We start from the raw sequence: 4,657 nt of genomic DNA, 5'->3' as shown, positions 1-4,657 counted from the left end.
GAGATGGCAATGTTTCTTTATTCCATACCCTTAATTTTAATGTGGAAATCTTGTTCTATTCTAAAATTCTATTCTAACCTTAAATATGGAATTTTAAAAAATAATTTCCAAAGTTAACTCTGATTCGTTTCCCTAGGTGTGACTAGCCCCCAGATGTCACCAATGTAAATGAAATTTTTTTAATCAGAATTTTGTAGGGTCAGCAATAACAGCAGGATTTTAGTAAGGTAATGATAAACTGTAATCTATAACCTAGACACTAAAAGTTTCATATTTAGATTTGCTAAGAACCTCTGGAAATTGAGGTCCAGAAATGTTAAGTAACTTCCCCACATAGCTATAATATTACTTTATTTATTTATAATTAATTCATATTCCTTTCTTCCTATTAAGAAATACCTTACTCCCCACACCATGTACTCCATTTGAAATGAGATTGAAGGGGAATGGGATATAGAAAAACTCAATGTCTTTCTGTAGAGAAAGACAAGGATCAGTCTCTGGACATATTTCATGATTAATTTGTTTATCTAACTGGGTTTTAACCCCAAACATCCTTCCATCAAGACACATTGATCTGTTCTTACTATGTCTCTGCTTCTGTCTCTCTCTCACTCTCTCTTTCTATCCCTCTCCCACTTCCATAGAGACAAGACTAATTTAACTTATGATACTTTGAAAAGGTTGGATCAAATTGATTTTCCATTGAAAACTTTCTAGACCTTTAGGGTTTCAGTATATGTTTTTGGAGGGACATACCACTTTGTACATGTTATCAGACACTGTGCCCTTCACCTAAATTATCTCATTTAACCCTCACAACAATGCCAAAGAATGGCATTAATCTCGTTTTACAGTTGAAGAATTTGAAGCACATATACAATAATTTCCTAAGCATATGCAGATAATAAGTGATAGAGCAAGAACTTAAACCTAAGGGCTTTGGCTCTAAACCCCACTTTTTTCCCACAGTACTAACTACACTAAGTGAGCTTTTGAAAAGAATAAGTAATTTCTTACCAAACTACAAAAGTATAGTTTGTCAAAGTTTTAAGTTCCTGGTGATGTTATAACCTTCATAAATTCAAGTCTTCAACGTTTTTTGAGCTCATTGCTATAGTTCCAAGGCACTTGGGCACGTAAAAAGTACTGCTCAACAAATGCTGTTGACTGAAATCCAAATAAATGCTATCTTCAGTTGAGTGGTTAATTATTCATTTATTGACAAGTTGACCATTGAAAAGTTTCTAGCATCTTCTCTGTGTAGTAAGTGATGTAGAAAGAACCACTTGAATAGTTACGTAATTCAAAGGCAAATATGTACCCAATTCACTATTGGGTACACATAATGGCAACTTTTCTGTGACTTGAAAATAGCTTCATCTCCCAATGCCTTCTTGACATTGGGGAGAAAATATGCAAATTTACTCCAGAACCAATGTGCTTCCTGAGAGCAAAGACAGGGAGACCTTGACCTCCTTTAGGGTCAACATACTTAAAACTTTTCTGATGAACTGAGATGGTCTCCACTGAGATACGCTGGCAGGATATCTCCTTGAAGGACCACCAAGAAAGAGCACACTATGCAGGCAGGGAGAGAGTGTGGCCATGATGGTCAGTACTCTGGGCTGAGTCTGGAAGCTCTTCCTGAACCAGCCACTCCAGTGTGGGTAATCTATGGTGCTGTAACCTCAGGAGCACAAGCTTGGAACGCAAGACTTGGAGGAAAGACTCTTCTGTCATGAAGAATCTCTATGACTTCTGCAGGAAGCTGGATGATCAGTGGCTGTGTCACAGACATAATTGAGGGTGCAGAGGTAATGCAAGAACTCTGTTTCTATGGTAAAATGAAGTAACAGGAGTGGAAGTGGCAGTAACAGATGCATCAGCTGCAGAAGAGAACAGTGCACTAGTGGACTGTTCACTCCCATTCTTTCCCCACTTGGCCTTTGGAAAGCACAACTGACCTCTTGGTACTTACTAAGCCCACCTGGAGTTGTTAGACAATTCAGCATTGGGGAGGCAGACTTCAGATAGGCCTGCCAGATTGAGCAATCAATAAATAAAAATGCAACAGTTTTTCACTTTAAGTATGTTCCATGTAATATTGATCTGAAATTCAAATGTAACTGAGTGCCTGCATTTTTATCTGTCGACCTCACCTCCAAGGTAAAATTACTAAATTCCATGATCATTTTGTCAAGTGAGGTCTCAAATAGGGCTCATACCAGTTAATAAGCCAAAGTAGACTATAAATAGTATTTTCTCCATAGTCTGTGCCTACCACTATTACAGCATTTAACACTTGATATTGCGATCAGTGATTTTCTTATGAGTCTCCCTTAATTTTCTGCGAGAGAATTGAGGGTAGGCAGTATGTTTCCCCCATCTCTTTATCCCTGAAGCTCAACATAATCCCTGAAATAGTCATAAATATTTATTGAAAGCTAAATGAATGCCTGAGTAAGTTAATTCTAGTTCCAGTGAACTTGGGCAAATTGTCATTTCATCCAGTAGAGGGCAGCTGTGCACCCAGTACTGTAGACAGCAATCTGGACATCAGAGCTGAGTAAAGCTCTGAGTTTTTGAACTTGAAAACAATCTATACCTCCAGCAGAGACTTGACAGCAGCGCTGCCCACCCCCCAAACCCCACCCCAATGCCTGTGCCAATATGTGCTGAATCAAGGCCAGCCAGTGTGAAAGATTCTCATTGTTCTATTGAACATCTCAAATTTCAATCCATCCTTTCTTCTTTTTAGGAATGCAGAACTCAATTACCTGAAAACATTTGAAAAAACAGATCCATCCAGGTGATCTCTTTTTTTAAATAATAGTAGATAATTTGATACATTTATACAGAATGTATATAATTGATGTATTATTCTAGGAAATACTATTATGCTTTAATATATTCCATTGATATAATCTTTTAAAACTTGTTTCCATATGACTTTTTGGCTCATATCATGTACTAAGCTGTCTATCAAAGAAAAATAAAGTACGAAGTAATCATGTTCATATATATTGTATACAGAGAAAAAAAGCATGATTACTCCCATATGCATGTTATTTTTTTATTACGGAAAAGATTTACTTACAGAGGTACAATAATTTCTTAGACAATAAAAAGGGGGATATTCTAGTGTGACTGGACGTCTATAAAGTACTCTGCAAAACAAGGTCAATAGTTAGCATGTCATTTCATCAATCCTCATAACCACTCTATGAAATAGTCAAAGGCAGGTCTACTGCGAAGCTAATGAAGTTTAATTTTCAGGGTCCTCACTTGCATGACTCCTCTCAAGATCCTAAAAGAGGCTGCAGCAATGTGCTTGCATGGCCATATACATTTTGGTTAAAATTTTCAAAATTCAGATATTTTAAATGCTATTGGTTAAGACCACTGATTCAAATTCACTTCTCCCCTTTCACTTCGCTTTATGTAGGGTGGTGTTGAAATGGCCCTGGGCAATTGCAGGATGTGGCTGTAGGGATCTTGAATTGGGGATACACTTAGTTTGAGTTTATGGGATATATTTTTGTGCTTCACAGTCACGTCTGGGTATAGTATGTACGAGGAGAAGTTGTATCATTTAAACATGTTTTATCACACCTAACAATATTTATCAGAATTCCTGTGTTTGTAGGACACAAATCTGAAATAGAGCTTGCAACAGCAAGAATATCTGTATGAATTCACGTGTTTTTTTAAAACATCCTGCCTCGGTCTGTTTTGCATTGCTATAACAGAATACTACAGATTGGGTAATTTACAAACAGTAGAAGCTTATTTGGCTCATGGAAGGCTGGGAAGATCAAGAGCATGGCACTGGCATCTGGTGAGGACCTTTCTGCTGTATCGTGTCACGGTATAAGGCACAAGGGCATGAGGAGGTGAGGGCAAGTGACCAAAAGAGGGCCAAACTTGCCTTTATAACGACCCACTCATGACAATGAATCCACTCCTCAGATAACATTAATCCATTCTGCCCTCATGACCTAATCACCTCGTAAACGTCTCACCTCTCAACATGGTTGCACTGAGGATTAAGTTTCCAACACAGGAACTTTGGGGAACACATACCATAGCACATCCCAACTACGAGTAATTTAAAAACGCCCATCAACCAAGCTGGAAGACTAAATTATCTTTATATTCTCTCTAAAGAAAATGGTAGCGTTTGCAAGAGCGAGTCTTTGTGAGGAAGGCAGAGCTGCCACCGCTGGTCTGGCTGCTACCAACATGAGCGCCCAAGGTGGGGTTGAGGGGACCCCTCTCCCCCAAACCCGCAGCCGCACGACTCCCACGCAGCGCCAGCGGCCCTGAGAGGAGGGCGAGGCCACACAGGTGATGGCGGAGACAGGCGGGGGCAGCTTGGAGCCGGTCGCCCTCACACGGCCCCGGCTTCCAGAGCAGGGGGGCGCACCCCTGGACCGTGCGGACCGTGGCCATAGCCCCCAGATCCTAGTCGCTGGGGTCGGGGTCACCGCGCCGCCAAAGCGGGACCGGAAGTGGCTCCACCGTGCTCGGAGGGCCTGGAAGCAGCTTCCCTGGCAACTGAGAAAACAGAAAACACGTTGTTCACAAAATGCTGTAGGTGTATGTCTTTAGGAGTTATTTGTGTTCCTTTTCCAAAAAGAAATTGTGTTTGCCC

This window comes from Propithecus coquereli, unplaced genomic scaffold (assembly GCF_000956105.1).
Source record: "Propithecus coquereli isolate 6110/MARCELLA unplaced genomic scaffold, Pcoq_1.0 Scaffold29, whole genome shotgun sequence".
NCBI lineage: Eukaryota > Metazoa > Chordata > Mammalia > Primates > Indriidae > Propithecus > Propithecus coquereli.
The sequence above is the reverse complement of the archived record's forward strand: the minus strand, read 5'-3'. Positions refer to the sequence as shown.